The 27,334-nt window shown below is 40.5% G+C and overlaps 1 long non-coding RNA gene across 1 annotated transcript; it reads right to left on the bottom strand.

The window, feature by feature from the left end:
* Nucleotides 1-958: 958 nt before the first annotated feature.
* On the bottom strand, nucleotides 959-7,828 carry LOC120857630. Its single transcript, XR_005719707.1, has 3 exons — nucleotides 7,817-7,828; nucleotides 2,816-2,818; nucleotides 959-1,043 (listed from the first exon to the last, which is right to left on the bottom strand). It is a non-coding gene; the product is annotated as an uncharacterized LOC120857630 (long non-coding RNA).
* Nucleotides 7,829-27,334: the final 19,506 nt, after the last annotated feature.

Here is a 27,334-nt window from a genome sequence, read left to right as displayed (position 1 = left end):
GCTCTTAGCTTCCTGACCAGGGATTGAACCCATAGTCCCTGCATTGGGAGCTGAAGTCTTAACCCCTGAACTACCAGAGAAGTCCCAAACATAACTTCATCTTGTGCTATATTTTACTGTAGAACTTTCTGTTGCTCGTTCTTGTTCACCGATGTTCTACTCTGAGTTTCTATTAGTATATGCTGGAGTTTGGGCCTCAGGCCCAACATAGACACGTGGGGACCACAAAGTCTCCCCGTGCCTCAGCTTTCTTTTCAGTTTTGCTCTCTGGCCATTGTAAAAACTCCCCTCCTGTCTCACTGTGGTAGGAAGACATCTAATATGGCTTCTTATGATTCTCCAGCTCCTAGTATTCATACCCTTGCATAATTCCCTCCCCTTGAGTATGGGCTAGACCTATTAAGTTGATTCTATGGAATAAGTTATGGGATGTCATTTTGATGATTAAGTTATAAAATATTATAACTTCTGTCTTGCTAGCAGATGCTCTCTGTTGTCTCTGGACTTGAACATTTTGAGGAAGTCAGCAATTCATGTAGTAGAGGACTGTGTGGTGAAGAACTGAGGGCAGCTTCTAGCTCAGTGGTCGCCAGCCTTTCTGGCACCAAAGACTGGTTTTGTGGAAGACAATTTTTCCGTGGACCAGGGTATGGAGGAATGGTTTCAGGATGATTCTAGTATATTATGTTTATTGTGCACTTTATTTTTATTATTATTACATCGTGATATACAATGAAATTATTATACAACTCACCATAATTCAGATCAGATTATCAGGCATTAGATTCTCAAGAAGCATGCAACCTAGATCCCTCACATGTGCAGTTCACAATAGGGTTCTCGCTCCTATGAGAATCTAATGTTGCTGCTGATCTGACAAGAGGGGGAGCTCAGGGGTAATGCAAGCGATGGGGAGTGGCTGTAAATACAGATGAAGCTTTTTTTACTCGCCTATCATTCACATCCTGCTGTGCCGCCCAGTCTCTAACAGGCCATGGAGTAGTACCTGTCTATGTCCCGGGGGTTGGGGACCTCTGTTTTAGCTAAGAGGCAACAAGGAACTGAAGTCCTCTGTGCAACAGCCAGTGAGTTGTTGGCTTGGAAGTTGATTCTTTCCCAGTTGAACCTTCAGATGAGATCACAGACTCTGGGCTAAAACCATGATCCCAGCCTTGTGAAGGATTGTAAAGTAGAGAACCCAGGTCAGCTCTGCCCAGATTTGTGACCTACAGGAACTGTAATATGATATATGTGTATGGTTTGAAGCCACTAAATTTTGGGGTAATTTGTACACAGCAATAGATAAATAATAAACTAAACTCCTAATGCTGGTTGTCTAAGAAGTATCCCAAATCTCAAGTGTCAGGCTCCAGAAATGCAAAAGCCTGGACCAGCACCATGACAAAGGGAATGGAGCAGAGTAGTATGTAGGAGGCAGGACCAGCTAGACTATCAACTGGACAGTGAAAGATTAAGAGGAGGAGCCAAGCTGCCTTTCCAGTGGGGAGGATGGGGCTATTCACTAAGGAGTCATATACAAAGAATGAGGCAATGAGGAGATGGTTTTGCATAAAATGATCTGTTCTCAAACTAGAAAAAAAAATAGTTCAGTTTCAGACTTCTTTGATCTGCTTAAAAGTAGATCTGTTGGGAAACTATATAGAGGTATCTACACTATATTTCTGAAGCTGGGGTCATGGATATATGAAAGTGTACTCTTCATTATACAATTCTTTGAAAATTTGTACATGTTTGAAATTTTCCATAGTAAAAAAAAGCTCGGCTGGTAAAGAATCCACCTGCAAAGCAGGAGACCCCCTGGAGAAAGGATAGGCTACCCACTCCAGTATTCTTGGGCTTCCCTGGTGATTCAGACAGTAAAGAATCCACCCACAATGTGGGAGACAGGGGTTCAATGACTGTGTTGGGAAGATCCCCTGGAGGAGGGCATGACAACCCACTCCAGTATTCTTGCCTGGAGAATCCCCATGGACAGAGGAGCCTTGCAGGCTACAGTCTATGGGGTCACAAAGAGTTGGACATGACTGAGCAAATAAGCATGGTGCAAAAAAAAAGATTAATAGCTAGGATAACCTAGGTTGCACTAAAGGAAAAATGAAGAGAGAGAATGTATATTAAAGGTAACAGGCAGAAGAAGAATTAAATAAAGAAGGACAGTTTAAAGCTGCCTTGTGGGAATTCCCGGGCAGTCCAGTGGTTAGGACTCTGCACTTTCACTGCCAAGGGCATGGGTTTGTTCCCTGGTCAGGGAACTAAGATTCCTTAGGGTACATGGCATGGCCAAATTTTAAAAAATAAAAAACAAAACAGCCTGAGAAGTTCCCTCAGCTGACGAGGACAGTAGCTGAAACTTTCAAGGGGATGCTATGACTTTGACCACTGAAGGCCCTGAACCAGCCTGAACTCTGAGCTACAAAAACAATCCCATCCTCTCCTCTGGTAAGATGCTTAGGACATTTCATAGGTAGAGACAGTAGTAGTATCATTCTGAGCAGTGTCATTGTGGAAAGCCATCTAAAAACCAGTCAGGGAAGAAAAGGCCAACAGACAGCCCCCAGAAAATGGACCTGACTGGAGAAAGTATCCAAGTTGTTAGTGGTAGACTGCGGAGATACAGGAGTATCCTTCACATTTGCATCATTGATTGAGGAAAGGGGACTGGGAAGAAAGTGGTCAAGTGTACCTAAGTGACCTTCCAGAAGATCTGGGAGGCAGCAGGCCTTCCTTCTGGTGAAAATTACAAGATACCTACAGAATCTAAGAAGGAGCAACCCAAGACTATTACCAATGCCACTGACTCCTGGGATAAGAGCCATCCAACTGCCTTCTACTGTTAGCCTTTTATAATTCCAAAGAATGGGTAAACAATTTGCAGGGAGCTGAAAGGTTGATTTGAACAGCTGGGATGAGGCAAGGGTAAAACAAAGGCTGACAATTACCTACAGACTCGGAGCCATGGTAGAAACGCTACAGGATCAAATCAAATACAGTAGCAACCAAAGTGTGGTACACATGGGACAGATTATAGTTCCAAAGATCACTCTGTGAATGCATCCATCATGCATTATCCTGGGACAAAGTCAGTGCTTTCTTCTCAAAAAGCTGATGGACCTTACAAAGGTAAAGTGAACATCTCTTACTAAACTCAAAGCCATCCTCAGTTCCACCACTGCTCAGAGGCAGGTAACATCTGCTGCCATGAAACTGAGTCCTTACTTTGGCAGAATAAATTAGTAGCAGTGACATACTGGTCATTTTTTTTTTCATTTAGAGTTTAAAAAAACATTTATTTATTTGGCTGCATTAGGTCTTAATTGTGGCATGTGGGATCTTTAGTTGTGGTATGTTCCCTGCATTGGAAAGGTGGAGTCTTGGCCACTGGGCCACCAGGGAAGTTCAGTAAATATTTAGCACCTGGCTCTCAAGGGTTGAAGTAGGGGAGAATCCCTGGTTTTAGCATTTGTCAATATCCATGGTGTAAATCCTAATTTCAACTTGACATCACAGAACACAGTTGGGAAGACATGTGCACAAATAGCTCTTACAAGCAACCCATGCTCTACATGTCTCAGCTGAAGCAACCTTTCTTTGAAGTTGTCTTTTCAAGAATCCTCACATCAGTCAGATGCTCCTGTATGTGGCATTTTACAATCCTGCACTTTTTCATAGCACTATGACAATTAGAATAGCTACTATTGGGCTTCCAGGGTAGCTCAGCTGATAAAGAATCTGCCTGCAATGCGAGAGACCTGGGTTCAACCCCTACCTAGGTTGGGAAGATCTCCTGGAGAAGGGAACGGCTACCCATTCCAGCATTCTGGCCAGGAGAATTCCATGGACTATAATAGTCCATGGGGTCGCAAAGAGTCAGACATAACTGAGTGACTTTTACTTTCACTATTATAGAAGACACTTGAGATCCCCTGGGATTGCAAAAAGATCAAAGATTGAAGGCAGGAGGAGAAAGGGACAGAGAGTAAGATGTTTGGATGACATCACCGACTTGATGGACATGAGTTTGAGCAAGCTCTGGGAGTTGGACAGGGAAGCCTGGTGTGCAGCAGTCCATGGGATTGCAGAGTCAGGCATGACTTAGTGACTGAATATAATAACAACAACTATATACCTATTTGTTACATAGTTTTTTATTATGTAAGTTCAGTTCAATTCAGTTCAGTTGCTCAGTTGTGTCTGACTCTCTGCGACCCCAATAACCGCAGCACACCAGGCCTCTGTGTCCATCACCAGCTCCCGGAGTCCACCAAAACCCATGTCCATCGAGTTAGTGATGCCATCCAACCATCTCATCCTCTGTCGTCCCTTTCTCCTCCTGCCTTCAATCTTTCCCAGCATCAGGGTCTTTTCCAATGAGTCAGCTCTTCACATCAGGTGGCCAAAGTATTGATTGGAGTTTCAGCTTCAACATCAGAGCTTCCAAAGAACACCCAGGACTGAGCTACTTTAGAATGGACTGGTTGGATCTCCTTGCAGTCCAAGGGACTCTCAAGATCTTCTCTAACACCACAGTTTAGAAGCATCAATTCTTCGGCGCTCAGCTTTCTTTATAGTCCAACTCTCACATCCATACGTGACCACTGGAAAAACCAAAGCTTTGACTAGACGGACCTTTGTTTGCAAAGTAATGTCTCCGCTTTTGAATATGCTGTCTAGGTTGGTCATAACTTTCCTTTCAAGGAGTAAGCGTCTTTTAATTTCATGGCTGCAATCACCATCTGCAGTGATTTTGGAGCCCAGAGAAATAAAGTCTGACACTGTTTCCACTGTTTCCCCATCTATTTCCCATGAAGTGATGGGACCGAATGCCATGATTTTCGTTTTCTGAGTGTTGAGCTTTAAGCCAACTTTTTCACTCTCCTCTTTCACTTTCATCAAGAGGCTCTTTAGTTCTTCTTCACTTTCTGCCATAAGGGTGGTGTCATCTGCATATCTGAGGTTATTGATATTTCTCCCAGCAATCTTGATTCCAGCTTGTGCTTCTTCCAGCCCAGTGTTTCTCATGATGTACTCTGCATAGAAGTTAAATAAGCAGGGTGACAATATACAGCCTTGATGTACTCCTTTTCCTATTTGGAGCCAGTCTGTTGTTCCATGTCCAGTTCTAAGTGTTGCTTCCTGACCTGCATACAGGTTTCTCAAGAGGCAGGTCGGGTGATCTGGTATTCCCATCTCCTTCAGAATTTTCCACAGTTTATTGTGATCCACACAGTCAAAGGCTTTGGCATAGTCAATAAAGCAGAAATAGATGTTTTTCTGGAACTCTCTTGCTTTTGCCATGATCCAGAGGATGTTAGCAATTTGATCTCTGGTTCCTCTGCCTTTTCTAAAACCAGCATGAACATCTGGAAGTTCACGGTTCACGTATTGGTGAAGCCTGGCTTGGAGAATTTTGAGCATTAATTTACTGGCGTGTGAGATGAGTGCAATTGTGCAGTAGTTTGAGCATTCTTTGGCATTGCCTTTCTTTGGGACTGAAATGAAAACTGACCTTTTCCAGTCCTGTGGCCACTGCTGATTTTTCCAAATTTGCTGGCATATTGAGTGCAGCACTTTCACAGCGTCATCTTTCAGGATTTGAAATAGCTCAACTGGAATTCCATCACCTCCACTGGCTTTGTTCATAGTGATGCTTCCTAAGGCCCACTTGACTTCACATTCCAGGATGTCTGGCTCTAGGTGAGTGATCACACCATTGTGATTATCTGGGTCGTGAAGATCTTTTTTGTACAGTTCTTCTGTGTATTCTTGCCACCTCTTCTTAATATCTTCTGCTTCTGTTGGTCCATACCATTTCTGTCATTTATTGTGCCCATCTTTGCATGAAATGTTCCCTTGGCATCTCTAATTTTCTTGAAGAGATCTCTAGTCTTTCCCATTCTATTTTTTTCCTCTATTTCTTTGCATTGATCACTGAGGAAGGCTTTCTTTTCTCTCCTTGCTATTCTTTGGAACTCTGCATTCAAATGGGTATATCTTTCCTTTTCTCCTTTGCTTTTTGCTTCCCTTCTTTTCATAGCTATTTTTAAGGCCTCCTCAGACAGCCATTTTGCTGTTTTGCATTTCTTTTTCTTGGGGATGCTCTTGATTCCCGTCTCCTGTACAATGTCACAAACCTCCATCCATAGTTCATCAGGCTCTCTGTCTAGCAGATCTAGTCCCTTAGGTATTATATAATTAGCTGTTTAATGCTTTTATCCTCTGCTAGAATGTTAATCTCTAAGAGGTGAGGACTGTGTCTGTCTTATTCATCATTGTCTCCCCAACACCTAACATGAGGCTTTATATACTATAATAGGTACTCAAATATATTTGGTAAATGAATGAGAACTGCTTCATTCTCAGATTCTCCCAGCCTTCTGTGAGAAGGGAAATCTCTTCTTTAAGACTCACGATACGTCTTGGTTTCAGTCTCTGAGAGGCACATGCAGATACCTAGGCCTCTCTCTTTCTAACGGAAGGTCACCTGGACTTGGATTTCATGTTTCTTTCCAGTTCTAGATGTCTGCTTATGATGCATGTACTCAGAAACCATTCATCCAAGAGTTATTCAGTGCTTTAGCCCTAAGTTAAAAGAATCTTTTCAGTGGTGAAAATTAGATTCAATTATTTTAATGGTTCTTTCATTATTTAAATACTAATATGAATGTTTAATAATTCATTTTCCATTATGATATGTTGCATACCATATTATTTTACAGCTTCAGAAGTAGCAAACAAAATGATGTTTGTAACACTACTGAATTTCTAGAAATGACTACGTAAAAATGTATAATACACTTAACATTGTTTACCTTTAAAGACATCATTTTTCTCTGATTATAACGGTCTATATTTACTATAGAAAATTTGGAACATTCACAAAAGCAGAGAAAATAAATATCACCTTTAATTCTAATACCTTAGAAATATACCACTAACATTTTTGTGTAGCTTCTGATAGTGTTTTTGTTATTGATATCATATAGTTCAATTTTTTAGAAAAATGAAATTACATGCATTTTTAGTTTTACATTCTGCCTGTGTTTTTTGGTAGATTGTGGGTACAAATTGGTACTCTCTCTTTGAAGGGAAATTAAAATTAATGATACAAATTTAAAATCCATATACTCTTTGACTTAGCAATTCTATGTATTTTCTAGGTACATTCTATGAGCATGAAAAGATAAAAATGTAAAAGAATGGTTCAACAGTAAATAATTTAAAGTATCCTAAATGTCCATATGGTACATTTACACAGTGAAATACTGTTCAGCCATTAGAAAGAAAGTAGATGTCTTGTTTCCATTCAGTTGTTAGAGAAAATGGATGATGTAGGATAATGTTAATAGTATGTACTCATCTGTGCAAAAAATTTAAATATGTAAAAAGGGCAATATGGGCACAAAAATATTTCTTTTGATTTGTAAAACTGGTTCCTCTGGGGAGGAATATTGTTCTGAAGTGTTAGGAAGTTTTATTTTTCCTTGCATATACTTTTTTGCAATATAATTTTCTATTTTAATAGTCATGAGCATGTATATTATATTTTTAATAAGAAAAATTAAAGATTTTTAAAAGGACCTGAAATTCCAATTTTCAGAAATATTTGTTGTTAACATTTTGATATATTTTCTCTCAGTCTTTTCCTTTGTGAGAATATATGTATGTGTGTGGATACATATACATCCGTGTGTATATGCTGGTAAGAAACAATCCCCAATCCCCAAGAAAATGGGGACCATTAATTATCAATCTGTATCTATAACTTTATATATTAATTTTGGCCATTTACTAGTACTATATTGTAATATTTTTATGTTAATGAATATTCTTTGAAAACAATATTTTGAAAAGCTATAAAATTTATGTACACATATATATCATGTATGGGCTTCCCTTGTGGTTCAGCTGGTAAAGAATCCACCTGCAATATGGGAGACCCGGGTTCGATCCCTGGGTTGGGAAGATCCCCTGGAGGAGGGAAAGGCTACCCACTCCAGTATTCTGGCCTAGAGAACATGGACTGTATAGTCCATTGGGTCGCAAAGAGTTGGACACAACTGAGTGACTTTCACTTTCAGTTTTCATATATCATGCATATATGTGAATCATTTATGTTGTTTATTTTTTTCTTTCTAATTGAAGTAAGGCTGTGATAAATATCTTTGTGTATATTCAATTCCCCATTAATTTATTTAATCCCATTTAAAATTATACTCAAAGAATAAATTCCTCAAAATAGAATTACTGGGAATTAAGGGTCTTTATACATACAGTTAAGTTAATTTCCAGATTGTTTACACTAGTTTACTGCCTTAGGTGTGGAAGAGATTGTCTATTTATGACAAAGTTAATTTTCCAAAATTAAAATAGCTTTGTTGCACATTTGATTAAAAATAAATATACAAATTCAGAAAATGCAGGAGAATAGTAAAAAGGAAAAGAAAAATTACTATCCAGATATTATTACCATTAATACCAAGGTATACATCCAGATTCTTTTCTTACTATATATTAACCTGATTTTATTTAACTTAATGTTTCTTTCCAAGCCAACACATCTTATGGAGGTACAGTATCTTTTTAATAAGTACACAGTAATCTATTAAGAGGTAATACTATAAATGGCTGTCTCAGGCTGGGTCCCCTGGGAAGCAGACTCTGAGTTGAATTTTAATAGGTAGGATATTTATTAAGGAGTGACTTTGGTATCAAAATCTATGAGAGGAAGGAGAAGGAAGCAGAATTAGAAAGAGAGAAGTTAAACTGGGATGCAAGCCCAATGAGAGCCTCAGTTGACCTCAGAAAGAATTCTGGTGCTGAAATGCCACCCCCTGCCCCTAAGAATTATCCCAAATTAGACTGAGATGCCAGGCTTTTCATACCCTGGCATTTCCTGGTCATTGGATATGGGCCATTCTGGGAAGGGACATACCTTTTTGCAGAGAAGACCATCTCTGAAGGAGCTAATAGCATTCCCAGAAGTCAGGGTAATAAATCCTTCACTGAATAGGAATCTAGGCAGCATATCACGGTGTGCACTGCAGCTGAAACCAATCAAAACCCTGCAGGGCCTTTCTAGAGACAGCCTCCCCAATCCCCCACCTCTCATTCACAGAAAAGCTTTAACTTCCTAGCCTTCCCCAAGTTCCAAAGAGCAAGTTTAATGAGAGAATTAAGAAAATGCAGAAACAAAGGAAAAGAGTCAAGCAAGACAAAATAATAGTAGTTTAGCCATAAAGCAGAGTTAGGGCCTCCTTAGTGGCTTGATGGTAAAGAATCCATCAGCAATGCAGCAGACCTGGGTTTGATCCCTGGGTTGGGAAGATCCCCTGGAGAAGGGAATGATGACCCACTGCAGTATTCTTGACTGGAGAATTCCATGGACAGAGGAACCTGGCGGGCTATGGTTTATGAGGTCGCAAAGAGTTGGATACAACTGAGTGACTAACACTTCCAAAGCAAAGTTAAGGGCTTTTAGTTCCTCCTCAAGGGCTATAGAAAATGTTCTGAGGCAGCTCCTTTGAGCCGTTTTTCAGAAACTGATGCCTGCCGGTCCGTGGAGTCAAAGAACCCAAAGAGCTTGAGTTAGCAGCCTAGCTTGTATCTCAGTGGGAGTCTCGCTGTGTTTGCTGGTAAACCTGGGTTGCCTTTGGAGACCTGCACCTCCAACTCTACAGAGCTGGGAGACAATTTTTCATGGATCTGTTTCTGCTGATCTTCCCTGAGGACACCAACAGCTTTTGTTCTGAGCTATCTTTTCAAGGATGTTTGTACAGGAGCAACCTTAGAAGATAGAGTTGGTGTCTCTCTTCAGAACAAAAGACAAAGTTTTTTAGAAAATTGAAATATAGTTGCTTTACAAGGATGTGTTAGTTTCTGGTGTACCGCAAAGTGATTCAGTTATATATATGCTATGCAGGCTAGTGTGCTAAGTCACTTTAGTTGTGTATGACTCTGAGACCCCATGACTGTAGCCCGCCAGGCTTCTCTGTCCATGGGATTCTCCAGGCAAGAATACTGGAACGGGTTGCCATGCCCTCTTCCTGGGGATCGTCTCAACCAGGGATCAAACTTGCATCCCTTATGTCTCCTGCATTGGCAGGCGGGTTCTTTACCACTAGTGTCACCTGGGAAGCTCATATATATTATATAAAGTGAAGTCGCTCAGTCGTGTCCGACGCTTTGCGACCCTATGGACTGTAGCCTACTGGGCTCCTCCATCCATGAGATTTTCCAGGCAAGAGTACTGGAGTGGGTTGCCATTTCCTTCTCCAGGGGATCTTCCTGACCCAGGGATTGAACCCAGGTCTCCCACATTGCAGGCAGATGCTTTACCATCTGAGCCACCAAGGAAGTTCCCATATGTTATATACATATACATAATATATATTATTTTCAGATTCTTTTCCATTATAGGTTATTACAAGATATTAAATATAGTTCCCTATGCTATACAGTAGATCATTATTGTTTATCTATTTTTGTACAGTAGTGTGTATCCACTAATCCCAAACTCCTAATTTATCCCTCCCCTGGCTTTCCCTTTTGGTAACCATAAGTATGTTTCCTATGTTTGTGAGTCTATTTCTACTTTGTAAATAAGTTCATTTGTGTCATTTTTTAAATTCCATGTATAAGTGATATCTTATGACATTTGCAGAAGACAGCTTTGTTTACTGTTCAGTATAATAAAGATAATGCATGTAGGGAAAAATTTGAGCAACTTGTTTGATAAAAGTTTCTCTAAACTCAAAATATGTCATCCATGATACTGCTGTATCCATATATGTACAGCTGTGTCTAGACCACTCCACTTCTTTCTCATGGTTCTTGGGGAACAAGGAAAACCAGCCCGAATGTAAGTCTCATGTTGCTTGCTGTGCTGTGAACAATAACGTCTACTGACTCTGACCAGGCATCTCATGTCTTCTACCAGCATCTACAGTAGTGGCAGGCCAACTTGTCAGATTGCAAATTGGGTAAAATCTCAAAACCTTCACAGTTCTTGACAACTATGTTATTACTAAGGGTGGGAGAATTACAGCCCTAGGGCAGAAATGTATATTATTTTCTAGTACAGGTAAATGAGAACTGCTTCTGATGCTTGTTTCTGAGAGAGATGGAAAAGAACCTGTGTCTCTGTTATTCTACTCTAGCAAAGAATCATATTTTGTATCTTTTTCCATAATCAGTCTCATTTTTGCAGGGACCAAACTGGTGAATAAAATGGAGGAATGATGGGGATCATCATCCTTCCATCCTGTAGATCTTTAGGAATGGCATTCATTTCCATCATTTTCCTCAGCAATACTTTTCAAAATGTATGTCTTAGCTAAGGGAGGGGGCAGTTTCAGAGGTTTCCAGTTGGCCTGCCCCATTATGATACCTGTTACTTCATAGATCAAGGACCCAATGTGGGGGTTGTGCCCACTATGAAATGTATCTCTTTTGATGACATATGTGAGTACTGAAGACATGACTAACATGTGAATCTATAGGCCTCAGGGGCCACTGCGACCTGACCTGTGACTTGGATAGGACTTCACTTATTATATGACCCTCAAATGCACCTACTCTGAAAAGCAGGCCATGGTGATCCTCTGGGTCTCCAAGTATCAATGTCAATTCAGACTCTATAATCAATAGTCCTTGATAAATTTTATATATTCTCATTTTCCCAGTTGCACAGTTATCTGAGTAAATGGCCTTAGGCCCAAGGGCTCTGGACCAAACTTTGGTGAAAAATTGAGGGAATCATTACTGACTACATCTGCAATGAGTTACAGGTTCCTTCCTCCTGGGGACCCGATCCCTTCTTAAGTTAGCGGGACTCCAGGTCTAAACACAGATTCATGTTTTAAAACTTGGCAAGGAATCATGCTTTTAATTGGGACAATTGCCTTAGTCTCCTGACTATCAATTTTGAATTCAACTGATGATACAAACTGAGTGGCACCTTTATTGACTACCCATCTATTTTTCCCCTAGGGACATCATATTCCAATAATGTCTCCATTATTCTTATAGGTCACTTCCCCCAATTGCTCCTCTAAATTTATATGACAATTGTCTAACTTGGGTTCTGACCGTTAAACACCACAACCTGACCTCTATCATTTGGGGGTCTTGTTGTCTCTGTTGCTATCAATAAAATTAGCTCCTTAGTGGCTTCTTTTACCATCAGTTCTGGCTGATAAGAAGTCACCATGGAGCCTCTTAATCATACTGGTGTCCTCACGACGCTACATTTCTTGTGTCTTTACATATGATGTAGCTTCCTAGCCTTCTGTAATCTGATCATCTGATGGGTTTTTCATCTGTGCATAGTATATGGTCTGCAGTATAATCAATTGATTCTTTAACTTCTTTCTTCCACTGTCTGTCAGGGCAGTTACGGATTTTAAACCAACTTTGTATGGATCATTGCCTTTTCCATGCTTCTAGAAATCATTCTAGTAGCAAATTCACACTGTCTCCTGGAGGTTTAATTATGATGTTAAATCTTGACTACTAGGAGAATGCTCTCAAATCTAATTTCATCTTTATCCATCCTTACATTCCCTTGCTGTTAATCAAGCAGCCTCAAAATTCAATTCTACACATACTCTCTCAGTTCATGCTGACTAGATATTAAAGCTCCTTTGGAATATAATTATTTTCCTAAATTATTAGATCCAGCACATTGAGACGTACCTTCAGTTAAGGCCTCTTGGACAGGATACAAACTGAGAACAAATCTTGAGAGGGAGGGCACTTGTCCTGATGGGAAGAAGTCTTTGTACCATCTCTGAATAATGGGAAAGGAATAGGTCTTAGCAGAGGAGGGTGGGCCCCTACTGGGAATATCTTCATCTACTGTGTTAAGCCCCATTCTTTTCCAACCAGGGCCCTGACCTTGGCTTAATATATCTGTCTTGACTAAACATTTAATTTTCGGAGTTTAGCCACTTTGAGTTTATTTTGGTCTCCCACTGTAGGAGATGACAGCTACTTTGTGCACTACCAAAGAACTATAGTCTTCATTTTAGCTTTCAGTTGGTGATTAATCACTTAGCTTATCATTATCTTTTTACAGTGCATCAATCTGGCTAAGGAATAGCCACTGTTTTAGTCAGCTCAGACTGCCATAACAAAATACCATAGGCTAGGTGACTTAAACACCTGAAATTTACTTCTCAGTGTTCTAGGAAGAGATCAAGGTGCCTGCCAGCTGATTCGGTTCCCAATAAACCTTTTCTTCTCGGTATGCAGACAGCAGGCTTATGGCTATATGGCTTCATATGACCTTTCCTTCCCTGTGTGTGGAGGGGAGACTGAGGAGAGGAGGTGGAAAGGAGGGGAATGTGAGGGAGAGAGGGAGGAAAGGAGGTGGAAGGGAGGGGAATGTGAGGGAGAGAGGGAGGAAAGGAGGGAGAGAAAGAGAGGTCTCTTCCTCTTAATTATAAGACCACCAATTCTATCAGATCAGGATCCTATTCATAAAACTTTGTGTGTGTTCAGTCGCTTCAGTCACGTCTGACTCTTTGTGACCCTATGGACTGTAGCCCACCAGGCTCCTCAGTCCATGGGATCCTCCAGGCAAGAATACTGGAGTGGGTTACCATGTCCTCCTTCAGGGGAACTTCCCTATCCAGGGATCGAACCTGCATCTGTGCCTCCCACATTGCAGGTGGATTCTTTACTGCAGAGCCATCAGGGAAGCCCTATAAGATTTTATTTAACCTTAACTACTACCATCTAAAAGCCCTATTTTCAAAGGCAATCACATAGGGGGTTAGGACTTCAGCTAAAGAATTTGAGGGAGGAGGACACAATTCAATCCATGTTGCTGTCCTTCAGTCACTAAGTCATCTGACTCTTTGCAACCCTGTGTACTGTAGCACGCCAGGCTCCTCTGTTCTCTGCCATCTTTCAGTTTGCTCAGATTAATGTCAGTTGAGTAGAAATGCTTTCTAACCATCTCATCCTCTGCTGCCCCCTCCTTCTTTTGCCTTCAATCTTTCTCATCTTCAGGGTCTTTTCCAATGAGCAGGCTCTTCAAGTGACCAAAGCACTGGAGCTTCAGCTTCAGCATCAGTCCTTCCAAAGAATATTCAGGGTTGATTTTCCTTAGGATTGACTGGTTTGATCTCCTTGCAGTCCAAGAGACCCTGAAGAGTCTTCTCCAGCACCACAATTTGAAAGCATCAATTCTTCAGGACTCAGCCTTCCTATGGTTCAACTCTCATATTCATACGTGACTGTCCATCTAGTCAAGGTTATGGTTTTTCCTGTGGTCATGTATAGAGAGAGTTGAACTGTGAAGAAGGCTGAGTGCCAAAGAATTGATGCTTTTGAACTGTGGTGTTGGAGAAGACTCTTGAGAGTCCCTTGGACTGCAAGGAGATCCAACCAGTCCATTCTGAAGGAGATCAGCAACGGGATTTCTTTGGAAGGAATGACGCTAAGGCTGAAGCTCCAGTACTTTGGCCACTTCATGCGAAGAGTTGACTCATTGGAAAAGACTCTGATGCTGGGAGGGATTGGGGGCAGGAGGAGAAGGGGACAACAGAGGATGAGATGGCTGGATGGCATCACTGACTCAGTGGATGTGAGTCTGAGTGAACTCCGGGAGTTGGTGATGGACAGGGAGGCCTGGCGTGCTGCGATTCATGGGGTCTCAAAGAGTCGGACACGACTGAGCGACTGAACTGAACTGAACTGGAAAAATCATAGCTTTGACTATGTGGACATTTGTCAGCAAAGTGATGTCTCTGGTTTTTAATACACTGTCTAGGTTTGACATAGCTTTCCTTTCAAGGAGCAAGCGTCTTTTAATTTCATGGCTGCAGTCACTGTCTGTAGTGATTTTGGAGCCCAAGAAAATAAAATCTGTCACTGCTTTCACTTTTCCCCTCTTCTATTTGTCATGAAGTGATGGGACTGGATGCCACAATCTTAGTTTTCTGAATGTTGAGTTTTAAGCCAGCTTTTTCACCCTCCTGTTTGACCCTCATAAAGAGGCTCTTTAGTTCCTCTTCACTTTCTGCCATTAGAGTGGTATCATCTGTGTATCTGAGGTTGTTGATATTTCTCCTGGAAATCTTGATTCCAGCTTGTGCTTCATCCAGTCTGGCATTTCGCGTGATATACTCTGCATATAAGTTAAATAAACAGGGTTACAACATACAGCCTTATTGTATTCCTTTTCCAATTTGGAACCAGTCAGTTCTTCCATGTCCAGTTCTAACTGTTGCTTCTTGACCTGCATACAGGTTTCTCAGGGGACAGGTAAGGTGGTCTGGTACAGTCATCTCTTAAAGAATTTTCCACAGTTTGTTGTGATACACACACTAAAAGGCTTTAGTGTAGTCAATGAAGCAGAAGTAGATATTTTCCTGGAACTCCCTTGCCTTGTCCATGATCCAATGAATATTAGCAATTTGATCTCTGGTTCCTCTGCTTTTTCTAAACTCAGAGAGTACATCTGGAATTTGTCAGTTCACATACTGCTGAAGCGTAGCTTGAAGGATTTTGAGCATAACCTTACTTGCATGGGAGCAAGGGGGTGAGAGAGGATGATGGTTGGATGGCATCATCAACTCAATGGACATGAGTTTGAGCAAACTCCAGGAGATAGTAAAGGACAGGGAAGCCTGGCATGCTGCAGTCCATGGGGTTGCAAAGAGTCGGACATGACTGAGTGACTGAAAACAAAATGAGAAATGAGCACAATTGTACAGTAGTGTGAATATTCCGTGGCATTGTCTTTCTTTGGGATTGGAATGAAAGTGACCATTTCCAATTGTGACCACCACTCAGTTTAGTTCAGGTGTTCAACTCTTTGAGACCCCATGGACTGCAGCATGCCAGGCTTCCCTGTCCATCACCAACTCTTGGAGCTTGCTCAAACTCATGTCCATCGAAACAGTGATGTCATCCAACTATCTCATCTTCTGTCATCCCCTTCTCCTCCTGCCCTCAATATTTCCTAGCATCAGGGTCTTTTCCAATGAGTCAATTATTTGCATCAGGTGGCCAAAGTCTGGAGTTTCAGTTTCAGCATCAGTCTTTCCAGTGAATATTCAGGACTGATTTCCTTTAGGATGGACTGGTTGGATCTCTTTGCAGACTAAGGGACTCCCAAGAGTCTTCTGTGAAGAAGGCTGAGTGCCGAAGAATTGATGCTTTTGAACTGTGGTGTTGGAGAAGACTCTTGAGAGTCCCTTGGACTGCAAGGAGATCCAACCAGTCCATTCTGAAGGAGATCAGCCCTGGGATTTCTTTGGAAGGAATGATGCTAAAGCTGAAACTCCAGTACTTTGGCCACCGCATGTGAAGAGTTGACTCATTGGAAAAGACTCTGATGCTGGGAGGGATTGGGGGCAGGAGGAGAAGGGGACGACAGAGGATGAGATGGCTGGATGGCATCACTGACTCGATAGACGTGAGTCTGAGTGAACTCCGGGAGTTGGTGATGGACAGGGAGGCCTGGCGTGCTGCGATTCATGGGGTCGCAAAGAGTCAGACACGACTGAGCGACTGAACTGAACTGAACTGAACTGAAGAGTCTTCTCAACAACACCGTTCAAAAGCATCAATTCTTTGGTGCTCAGCTTTCTTTATAGTCCAACTCTCACATCCATACATGACTATTGGAAAAACCAAAGCTTTGACTAAACAGACCTTTGTTGACAAGTAATATCTCTGCTTTTTAATATGCTGTCTGGGTTTGTCCTAGCTTTTCTTCCAAGGAGCAAGTGTCTTTTAATTTCATGGCTGCAGTCACCATCTGCAGTGATTTTGGAGTCCAAGAAAATAAAGTCTGTCACTGTTTCCATTGTTTCCCCATCTGTTTGCCATGAAGTGATGGGACTGGATGCCATGATCTTAGTTTTTTGAATATTTAGTTTTAAGCCAGCTTTTTCACTCTCCATTTTCACTTTTATCAAGAGGCTCTTTAGTTCTTCTCCACTTTCTGCCATAAGGGTGGTGTCATCTGCCTATCTGAGATTATTGATATTTGTCCCGGTATTCTTGATTCCAGCTTGTGCTTCATCCAGCCTGGCATTTCACATGATGTACTCTGAATATAAGTTAAATAAGCTGGGTGACAATATACAGCCTTGATGTACTCCTTTCCCAATTTGGAACCAGGCTGTTGTTCCATGTCCAGTTTGAACTGTTGCTTCTTGACCTGCACACAGATTTCTCAGGAGGCAGATCAGGTGGTCTGGTATTCCCATCCTTTGAAGAATTTCCCAGTTTGTTGTGATCCACACAGTCAAAGGCTTTGGCATAGTCAATAAAGCAAATGTAGATGTTTTTCTGTCACTCTAGTGTTCTTGTCTGGAGAATCCCAGGGACGGGGGAGCCTGGTGGGCTGTCGTCTCTGGGGTCGCACAGAGTTGGACACGACTGAAACAACTTAGCAGCAGCAGCAGCAGATGTTTTTCTGTAACTGTCTTGCTTTTTCTTTGATCCAATGGATATTTGCAACTTGATCTTTGGTTCCTCTGCGTTTTCTAAATCCTGCTTGAACATCTGGAAGTTCACAGTTCATGTACTGTTGAAGTCTTGCTTTGAGAATTTTGAGCATTACTTTGCTAGTGTGTGAGATGAGCACAATTGTGCGGTAGTCTGAACATTCTTTGGCATTGCCTTTCTTTGAGATTGGAATGAAAACTGACCTTTTCCAGTCCTGTAGCCACTGCTAATTTTTTCAGATTTGCTGGCATATTTAGTGCAGCACTTTCACAGCATCATTTTCTAGGATTTGAAATAGCGCAGCTAGAGATTTGTCACCTACACTACTTTTGTTAATCGAAATGCTTCCTAAGGCCCTTTTGACTCCACACTCCAGGATGTCTGGCAACTAAACCATCACAGTTATCCAGGTCATTACAACTTTTCTTGTATAGTTCTTCTGGTACTCTTGCTATCTCTTCTTAATGTCTTCTGCTTCTGTTAGGTTCTCTCCACTTCTGACATTTATTGTGCCCTTCCTTGCATGAAATATTCCCTTGATATCTCCAATTTTCTTGAAGAGATCTCGCTTTCCCATTCTATTGTTTTACTCTATTTATTCTGTTGTTTTACTGTATTTCTTTGCATTGTCCATTTCAGAAGGCCTTATCTCTCCTTGTCATTCTCTGGCACTCTGCATTCACTTGTCTGTATCTTTCCCTTTCTCCCTTGCCTTTTGCTTCTCTTCTTTCCTCAGCTATCTGTGATTCATGATTTAGTCTACCTACTACATACCAAATCCAGTGAAACATAATCAGTGTCTCAGTGTTCATAACAGCTTTACTATAAGAAAAAAATTAAGTACAAAATGTACATTGGCAGTTAAATGGACATACTGTAGTCTAATCATATAATGGAACATTACAGCAGTGCTAAAGAGGAATGAATAATTTCTGTACACAACAATGTGGATGAATCTCAAAATAATTGTACCAAGTAAAGAAATTTTTAAAAAGTACATAATATATTATTCAGGGCTTCCCTGGTGGGTCAGATGGTAAAGAAACTGCTTGCAATGCAGGAGACCCAGGTACAATCCTTGGGTCAGGAAGATCACCCAGAGAAGGGAATGACTACTCACTCCAGTATCCTTGCCTGGAGAATCCCATGGACAGGGTAGCTTGGCAGGCTATAAATCCATAGGCTCGCAAAGAATCACACACGACTGAGCAACTAACATTTTCCCTTTCAATGTATTATTCAGTTTATATAAAATTCTAGAAAATGCAGTTAATCTATGGTGACAGAAAGCAGACTAGTACTTGCTTGAATGGATGAATAAAGGCAAAGAGAGAGGAGAGGTGAAGTCACTCAGTCATGTCCAACTCTGTGACCCCATGGACTATAGCCTGCAAGGCTCCTCTGTCTATAGGATTTATCAGGCAAGAATACTGGAGTGGGTTGCCATTTCCTTCTCCAGAGGATTTTCCCAACCCAGGGATTGAACCTGGGTGTCCTGCATTGCAGGCAGACTCCTTACCGGCTGAATCAGGAGGGAAGTCCAAAAAAGTGAAAATGACTCAGTCCTGTTTGGCTCTCTGTGACTTCTCCAGGCCAGAATACTCAAGTGGGTAGCTTTTTCCCTTCTCCAGCGGATCTTCCCTACCCAAGAATCAAACTGGGGTCTCCTGCATTGCAGGCGGATTCTTTACCAACTGAGCTATCAGGGAAACCCCAATAAAGGCAGAGAGGGATGGATTACCAAGGGATATGAGGCAACTTTTAGAGTTGATGGAAATATTGATTATAGTGATGGTTCCATGGGTTTATATAGGTTACAGATTAGTAAATCATATAATTTAAATATGTGCAGCTTATTATATATCAATCAAACCTCAATATAACTGTAAAAAATAAAACTAAACCCACAAAACAAAAAAAACAAAATATACCAACTAACTGCCATATATACTAGTAAGTGCTTAATTAAACATCATTGAAAGAAGACGCTTATATTCATTGATTGTTTCCATGGTTTCAGAAAAAACTGCAAGGTCTTGGTAACTTTTTATTAAAATTTGATCCCTAGAAATGTCATAACACTAAGATTAAAGAAAAAGTCCAAAAGTTTCTGGAACTGGGTAATAGTGGCTGCTTCTTGAAAGAACTAAGAGGCTAGCGGGAAAAGATAGGTAACTTCTAAAATTGGTCACATGCATGTAGTATTTATATTAAGAGGTTCTTTTCAATGTAATAGAGGAGGGCAAATTATAGAGGAGAGAAGAGTGATCCAAGGAAGCAGCCATGAGCCAAGGAATGTAGGCAACCTCTAGAAGCTAGAGGCAAGGAAGTAGATTCTCACCTAGAGCCTCCAAAAGAACTCAGTCTTGTGGACACTATTTAGAGCTTCTGACTCTAGAACTGTTAAGATAATAAACTTGTATTGCTGTAAAGCCACATGTTTTCAGTAAAATGTTAGAGTAGCAATAGAAAACTAACATTAGATCCCAGTTCATCTCATAGTTGAGAAATTACTTATGTAAGTTTGACAACATTAGTAGGAAACCAGCAAAAAAAAAAGTTATTTTTAAGAAAAAATTTGATATTTAAAAAATGCAGTAAAAAATCATAGGAATTGATTTGAATGTGTTTCCATAAAACATTTTATCCAGTGATGATTTATAGCAAATAAAGCAAATTAAACATGTGTAAGCTTCTGGTGATGATGATGAAATTAAGCAACTAGTCATTCATTAAGAGTAAGACCATACTTCCACCCAGTTTATCAGTATCACTGAATACTAGAATACACTAGACAATGCCTTAAGAGTTTTAAGGGAAAGTAAATTCAGTTATATTGACAGCATTACTTCCAATTCTTTTATATGTAGTTATTGAAGATATTCTTCTGAAAAACAAGATTTACCAAGAACATAGACCAAGATTCTAGAAGAGTAGCTCCAACTTTGGAGCGGAGTAAAAGGAGGCTCTTAGCAGTACAATAGAGTTTAAGAACAGTTAGGCAAAGTAGGGGTAGAAGGCCAAAGGTCAATCAGGTCTCATCACCAGAGGACAAAAGAAAGGAATCATCTCTGTAAAAGGATAGAGAAAACAGAAAAACTTGATTAGATATACTATGTAAAACATATAGGAAAAAAAGTACAATTTGAAGCTCTAGAAGCAATAAAGCCAAATGAGCAGCTTATGGCCCAAGTATGCTGCACACATGTTTGGGCAATGGGTAATAAGGGGAGAGAATTTATTTGATCCTTGCTCTGCATGTTCTGAGTGGCTTTCTAGTGGTTGTGACAGAGGTCTTAAAAAGAAAGAGAAAGTGAAAGTCGCTCAGTTGGCTCCGACTCCTTGGGACCCCACGAACTGTCCATGGAATTCTCCAGGCCAGAATACTGGAGTGGGTAGTCTTTCCTTTCTCCAGGGCATCTTCCCAACCCAGGTTTCCTGCATTGCAGGTGGATTCTTTACCAGCTGAGCCACAAGGGAAGCCTAAGAATACTGGAGTGGGTAGCCTAGAGAAGAAAATGTAATCCTTCACTTTTCACAGCTTGGAAGTTGGCTGTTAATTTAGAATCAACTAATAGACAAAACACAAATGATACCGACTGTGTTTAAGGGAGGTGAGTAGAAGGTGGGAAGGAAGAATGGTGGTATTAATACTAGAATCGAAATATTATCATAGGTTGAAGTATTATCTAGAGTTTCACAGTATTCTGTTAAAAGTTACAAAGATAACCAACAAAAGAGCTGAGATTAATGTAATTTATAAAGAAAGCTGAGTGCAGAAGAATTGATGCTTTTGAACTGTAGTGTTGGAGAAGACTCTTGAGAGTCCCTTGGACTGCAAGCAGATCCAACCAATCCATCCTAAAGGAGATCAGTCCTGGGTGTTCATTGGAAGGACTGATGTTGAAGCTGAAACTCCAATACTTTGGCCACCTCATGTGAAGAGCTGACTCATTTGAAAAGACCCTGATGCTGGGAAAGATTGAAGGCAGGAGGAGAAGGGGAAGACAGAGGATGAGATGGCTGGATGGCATCACCGACTCAATGGACATGGGTTTGGGTGGACTCCGGGAGTTGGTGATGGACAGGGAGGCCTGGTGTGCTGTGGTTCATGGGGTCAAAAAGAGTCGGACACGACTGAATGACTGAACTGAACTGAAGTATCAGAAGACTAGTTGTTACCACAATCTTTATCTTCTATGATCGTGTCCTTAGTTACTGTCTAAAACTGATATGAGCATATTTAGAAATATTGAAGTAATCACAAACAAAAACATGTAAAATAGGTTGTCCCTGGTGAATAGGTCTAGAGGTAGAAAGGATTGGCATGAGATTTGTTGCTTTTCGTCATAAATTCTTTTGTGCAGTTTGATTTGTTACAGTATAATTAGTTTCATTTGTTGCCATTTGTACACTTCTTTGATTGAAAAAAAACATTAGAGACTGGTTGCTCTGTTTATATGGAAACAATATTTTAGACATCTACCTTTATCAAAGTTGACTCCCTGAAATATGTCAGGCCTCCTTTCAGAACTTTTAAAATGAAATTCCAAGGACACCTAGATACTTGGACTAAGCAAATGGCTGTTCTACTGATACTTTACTCTTTACCCTAAATGATATTTACTTAGTTTCTCAGTCATGTCTGACTCTTTGTGACCCCATGGATTTATAGCCTGCCAGGTTACTCTGTCCATGGGATTCTCCAGGCAAGAATACTGGAGTGGATAGTCATTCCCTTCTCCAGGGGTTTTCTCAACTCAGGGATCAAACTCAGGTCTCCTGCATTACAGGCAGATTCTTTATCATCTGAGATACCACAGAAGCCCAAATGACATGTAAGAGTCTTTAACTCTACCATTACTAGCTCTAGCAGTCTGCTTACGAGATTTCTTTTTTAAAGTTTCTGAGTAGTTCTTTTCCTCAATTATTTGGGGGCCAGAGTTTTTCCTGAACCCAGTTTTACTGATTCTGAAAGGGGAGGACTTCTGGTCTTGGGACAGAATTGATTTTTCATGTTTAGAAGGAGTTGGGAAAGAAGAGGGGTGGGATGAGGTGGGAGGTGGGAGGGAGGTTCCAGAGGGAGGGGACATATGTATATCTATGGCTGATTCATGCTGATGTATGGCAGAAACCAATACAATATTGTAAGTCAATTGCCTTTCAATTAAAAATAAATAAATTAAAATGTTTTAAAAAATGGAATGTAAAAAGTCATAGTTTAATCTGATAGGTAGGCCACTATGGCACATTACTGCCACCAATTGGCAGCACACCTTAATTGCAAGAGTAGAAAAGAAGGGAAAACCATTTATGATTTTTGCAAAAGTCTAATGGCATCCCACTCCAGTACTCTTGCCTGGAAGATCCTGTGGATGGAGGGGCGTGGTGGGCTGCAGTCCATGGGGTCTCTGGGAGTCGGACACGACTGAGCAACTTCATTTTCACTTTTCACTTTCATGCATTGGAGAAGGAAATGGCAACCCACTCCAGCGTTCTTGCCTGGAGAATCCCAGGGACGGGGGAGCCTGTTGGGCTGCTGTCTCGGGTCGCACAGAGTCGGACACGACTGAAGCAACTTAGCAGCAGCAGCAGCAGCAGCTGAGAAGCAACAGGAAATATCCTGTAGCCAAGTGAAAAATGCAAAGGAAGAATACTTGATTTGGGAAGAGTAAATTGAGACAGTGATCATGATCCCTAAAATACTATGTTACAGATATCCATGGAGGTAGTCAAAGTGAAGTATGATAAAGTATAATCAGAAGACTTTTCTTTAGTCTAAATATCAAGAGGTGTGTCTGGAACTCTATTATAAGGTATGGGAAAGGGGAGAATCATGAATAAAATGTTACTTCAAACAGTTTTTCTTACAAGATCTATATGAGGAAAAGTATAAAATTCTGATGAACACAATCAGAAAAGAACGAAATAAATGAAGAGATGGCTAGGAAGACTCAATATCATCAAGACGTCAGTTCTTCCCAAATTGATCTTAGACTCAATGCAATACAAATGAAAATCCCAGCAAGTTATTTTATGAATATCAACAAATTGATTCTGAAGTTTATATATAGAGGCAAAAGACCAGAACAGCCAGCATAATATTGAAGGAGAGGAACAAAGGTGGAGGACTAATGCTACCTGACTTCAAGACTTTATATTAAGCTACAGTAATCAAGATAGCTGTGGTACTCATGAAAGAATAGACAAATAGATCAATGGAAGAGAATAGAGAGCCCAGAAGTAGACTCCTATAATCAACTGATATTTGACACAGGAGCAAAGGTAATACAGTGGAGTAAAGACAGTTTTTTCAATAAATGTTGCTAGAAGAACTGCATACCCACATCCCCCCAAAAGAAGAATCTAGACACAGGTCTTAGATCCTTCATAAAAATTAACTCAAAATGGATCATAGACCTAAATGTAAAATGCAAGACTATGAAACTCCTAGATGATAACTTAGGAGAAAATCTAAATGACCAAAGGTAGGGTGATACCTTTTTATGTATTACCCAACTCTAAAGACACCATCCATGAAAGAAATAATTGATAAGTTGGACTTTCATAAAATTAAAAACTTTTTCCCTGGAAAAGACAATGCCAAGAGAATCAGAAGGCAAGCCACATACTGGGAAAAAATATTTGCAAAAGACATATCTATTAAAAGACTGTTGTACAAATAACTCTTAAAACTCAACTATAAGAAAACAAACAACCCAATTTTAAAATGAGACAAAGACTTTAACAGACATGTCACCAAAGAAGATACACAATGGCAAATATGCATACGAAAAGGTGGTCTACATAATGTGCCATCAGAGAAGTGCAAATTAAAGCAACAGTGAGATATCATAACACACTGATTAGAACGGCCAGAATCTGGAGCATTTTCAACACCAAATGCTGATGAGGATATGGAGCAACAGGAACTCTCTTACATTGCTGGTGGGAATGCAAAATAGCACTGCCACTTTGGAAGACAGTTTGGCAGTGTCTTACAAAACTAAAGATACTCTTACCATATGATCCAGCAATCACACTTCTTGGTATTTACTCAAAGGAGTTGAAAACTTCTGTCTGCACAAAGACCTATATAGGAATGTTTGTTGTTGTTCAGTGACTCAGTTGTGCCCAATTCTTTGCGACCCATGGACTGTAGCCCACCAGGCTCCTCTGTCCATGGGATTTCTCAGGCAAGAATATTGGAGTGAGTTGTCATTTCCTTCTCCAGGGGATGTTTCAGACCCAGGAATTGAACCTACATCTCCTGCGTTGGCAGGTAGATTCTTTACCACTTAGCCACTGGGGAAGTCCACAGGAACTTTATTCATAATTGCCAAAACTTGGAAGCAAACAACAGGTCCCTCAGTTACATGTATGTGAGTGAATGAATAAATAAGACTGTGGTATACCCGGACAATGAATTATTCTCTAAAAAGAAATGAGCCATTAAACCATCAAAAGACATGGAAGAGGCATGGAAGTGGCTAAAATGTATATTACAAAGTGAGAGAAGCCACTGAAAAGGCTACCTATCCATATGACAATAAAAATTAATGATTGCCAGGGATGAGGGAAGAGGAGGGATGAATACACAGAGCGTGGAGAATTTTTAGGGCAATGAAAAAACTATTATCATGATGGACGTATGTCACTACATATTTGTCCAAACTCATAGAAAGTACAATACTAAGAGTGAACCCTAGGGAATTGCCTGTGGACTTTGAGTGATTATAATGTGTCAATATACGTTTATCCTCAGTAACAACTGTATCATTCTGGTGAATGATGTTGATTACAGGGGAGGCTATATATGTGTGCAGGCTCAATTTTGTTGTGAACCTAACAGTGCTCTAAAAAACAGTCATTAAAAAAAAAGGCTTATGTGAAAGGAATGCAGTCATTACTGTCAGGAAGCAAGTTGGCTGAATGTCTTTTACTTTAAGCAGGACTCTAAGGTCAATGGAATAACTTTGAAATCTTCTTCATGCTAAAATTATCCAGAAAGGAAAAAGATGTAAGTTCAGCCAAAATTTAAAAGGAGTTCTGCCACCTAGATAGCCACAAGTTAGCTTTTTATAAGGCAAAGTTCTTCACATTGTTGGTTAATAAATGTTAATGATTTATTCTGTAAAGCATTTATATTACATTTACATGTAATTCTGTAATGCAATTAAAATTTTATAATAATAAAACTTTCAAATTTAGTATTTTATGTATTATATACTTTGGGACCAGACTGGCTAAGAGATGAGTTGAAACAAAAGTCTAATAGGCATGGCTTCCTCTTTAGACAACTAACCTATCAACCTGAATCTTCAAAGTGGGTCAGGTCTCATTTCAGGACAAATGTTTGTTCTATTGATACTTTACTCCCCACCCCAAATAATACTTAAGAATCCTTAGCTCTATCCACATTAGTTCCAGGTATTCTTTTTGACATTTTTGTTCATACCTCTAACTTGAAGCTGTTAATGAAAATTGTGGTGTTTGAAAACCGTTGCTGAGATCTTTGGACTCTTGGTTAAGAATTTCATGAAAGCAGAGGCTCCTGGGAAACATATGGCTCTGCAACAAAGTCAACTTGTTGTAGGACCTATAGACTTCTCTGGTGGCTCAGACGGTAAAACATCTGCCTACAATGTGGGAGACTCGGGTTCGATCCCTGGGTTGGGAAGATCCTCTGGAGAAGGAAATGGCAACCCACTCCAGTACCCTTGCCTGGAAAATCCCATGGACGGAGGAGGCTACAGTTCATGGGGTTGCAAAGAGTCAGACAAGACTAAGTGACTAACTTAAACTTTCTACTTTATCTTGGGCTTCCCTGATAGCTCAGTTGGTGATGAATCTGTCTGCAATGAAGGAGACCCCAGTCTTGACTCCTGGGTTGGGAAGATCTGCTGGAGAAGGGATAGGCTACCCACTCCACTACTCTTGTGGTTCCCTTGTGGCTCAGCTGGTAAACAATCCGCTTGCAATGCGGGAGACCTGGGCACCATCTTTGGGTTGGGAAGATCCCCTGGAAAAGGGAAAGGCTACCCACTCCAGTATTCTGGCCTGGAGAATTCCATGGACTACATACAGTCCATGGGGTCAGATGACTGAACCACTTTTACTTTATCTTATCAAATAGATAAAAGTTGAATGCACCTGATATTACAAAGCTACTAAGAGGAATCAGAAACTTGAGTAAGAAAGATGCATTATTTTAAATGTTGAATTTTGCACTGGAGCTTCCTGGCAAGAAAGCTGAATATGAGGAATGCTAAGGGAAAATCAGGAACAGATAGTAATTTAAGGAGACTTTTGAAGGGCAATAATGTAGTAGAGAACACCACAGAGAGCTAAGAGTTGACCTATGGGTTGGAACAAAGAGGAGGCACTAGCAAAGGAATACAAAAACCAGAAAACCAGATAGGTTGTAGATCCCAGGAACTGTCTTAAAAAGTTGGGGGGTGGGGCCACAGGGTTTCAAGAAGGAGATAAGAATTGGGTGTGCCAAGAAAAATAGGATGATTAAACGGTTGAAAGTTAGAACTTGTGGACTTTAAAGTGTAAATTCAGTTTGCCATTATGGGTTAGATTGATAAAAGGTAAGGAATAAGGTGGAAGCAGGAGACTACTTTTAAGAAATGTGACAGTGAAAAGAAGGTTGATATTACAGTAACTGGAGGTAGTAGTACACATTTTTAAAAAGCCCTTGGAAACTGTTGAAAAACAGAAAGAAGCCAATGGCTACGATACTGAAGATATAAGATCCTAGGAAAGTAGTGGTGGAAGGAGGAAATAGGAATGGACGACATAGGTAGTCCTGGAAGAAGCACTGATTTGGGGGAGAAGGGGA

Source organism: Oryx dammah, unplaced genomic scaffold, assembly GCF_014754425.2.
Source record: "Oryx dammah isolate SB20612 unplaced genomic scaffold, SCBI_Odam_1.1 HiC_scaffold_2, whole genome shotgun sequence".
NCBI classification, from domain to species: domain Eukaryota; kingdom Metazoa; phylum Chordata; class Mammalia; order Artiodactyla; family Bovidae; genus Oryx; species Oryx dammah.
The sequence above is the reverse complement of the archived record's forward strand: the minus strand, read 5'-3'. Positions and strand labels throughout refer to the sequence as shown.